Source organism: Chrysochloris asiatica, unplaced genomic scaffold, assembly GCF_000296735.1.
Source record: "Chrysochloris asiatica unplaced genomic scaffold, ChrAsi1.0 scaffold00040, whole genome shotgun sequence".
NCBI lineage: Eukaryota > Metazoa > Chordata > Mammalia > Afrosoricida > Chrysochloridae > Chrysochloris > Chrysochloris asiatica.
In genome coordinates this window covers 16,044,081-16,045,843 of record NW_006408558.1, presented here as the reverse complement: position 1 = coordinate 16,045,843, position 1,763 = coordinate 16,044,081, and positions in this window count along the sequence as shown.

The following is a 1,763-nucleotide window of genomic DNA, read 5'->3' as shown; positions in this document are numbered from 1 at the left end:
TGATCTCTTGACTGCTGCTTCCATGAGTGTTGATAGTTGATCCAAGAAGAATGAAGTCCTTGACAACCTCAATCTTTTCTCCATTGATAAGAATGTGTTTATTGGTCCAGTGGTGAGGATTTTTGTTTTCTTGACATTGAGATGTAATCCATCTTTGATTACATCTTTGATCTTCAGAATGGGTATAATAGGTTCTAGAATGGGTATAAAAGGAACTATCTCAGTAAGCCTGAGCTGGAATGTCACTATCATCATGAAGAAAGAGCCAGGAATGGAACTCATCCTTTGGACCCCGAGATCCCTGTGCATTGAATCTCCTCCACCCAGGGGCAGAAAACTGTGGCACCGGAGACATGGCAAAAGCAACAGTAACAGAACCAAGAAGCAGAGCAGGAGACACAGCAGTGGGCATCCCAGCGCAGGCAGCAAGTGAAACTGAGCGGCTGCACGTAGGAAGCTTGCCTGTAGAGTGGGGTGCCTCCAAGCACTTATATGGGTGAGCTAGGTTTGCTGACCCACAGAGCTAAAGTTGAGTACCTTCCGGCTGAGGCTTATGGTAGAGTGGTGTGTCCTGTGGGCATTTATCAGCAGCTGACAGGAACAACTGTGGCCGGAGCATTTTTAGATCCTGAATTGTAACTGTTTACTTCCCTCAGAAATTAACCTCAGACCTGTGAGTATTGTCTTCAAGCTCTGTGTAGCCAATGCAGTGAATTACAGTGGAATGAGAAGGCTGTGGGAGGGATGGTTGGTGACTCATACTTCAGCAATACCTCACCTCTCTGAGCCTCAGTTCTATCCCACATCTCAGCCCCAAGTACCGACTCCAGTTCATAGTGGGACCTCCAGAAGTCCATCTGAGACCCTCTGGCCTGTTTGCCTGGGTACATTTCTGCGGTGTCAAAAGTTAGCAGATTCCCCAAAGTAGATGTCTCATCAGATCCCAAAGAATGCCAGCCTTGGTGACTCATGTGTGTTTCTCCCAAAACAAATGAGCATAGGCATTTGGAATTGACTCCACTGTCTCTGAGAGGCATTTCGATGCTATGAGCTGGATGCTGAGTTCTGGCCACAAAAGAGCTGGGCCCAGGCCTGGCCTCCAGATCATCCAAGAAAGGATCTGGAAAGAATGATTAAATCAGTATTCGCATTTTACTTTGGATTTTCACTTCCTTGACTATGTCAGCACCTAGGAAGTCTGGCTCCATGAAGCATTGCCTGGAAGACAGTGTGGTGATGGAGGGGTTTGGTTGTCATGGTGATGGTGGCGGAGGTGACAGTGGTGGGGATAATGTTGGTGGTGACAGTGGATTGTTGTTAATGGCGATGTTGGTAGAAGCGATATTGTGATGGTACATTGTGATAGCTCTGTTGGTGATCATGGTGGTAGAGATATTGCTGAAGGTGGGTGGTCATGGTGGTGGAGATGTTGCTGAAGGTGGGTGGTCATGGTGCTGCTGATGATATACTTTGGTATTAGTGGGAGTGGATTGAATGCTGATGTTGATGGCAATAGTAGTGTGGTGGTGAGGTATTGTTGATGGTGTGTGGTGGTAGTTAAAATGGTTTTGGTGGTGGGAATGGTGTGGTACTGGTGGTGGTGAGGTGGTGGTAGGGATGGCATGGTAGTGGCGAGGTCGTGATGATGTTGATGGTATGTATGTATGGTTGATTGAGATGGTGGTCCTGATGTTGTTATGGATGATGGTGGTGGTATTGATGGTGTTGATGGGATGTGGTGGTGAGGTGGTGGTCCTGATGTT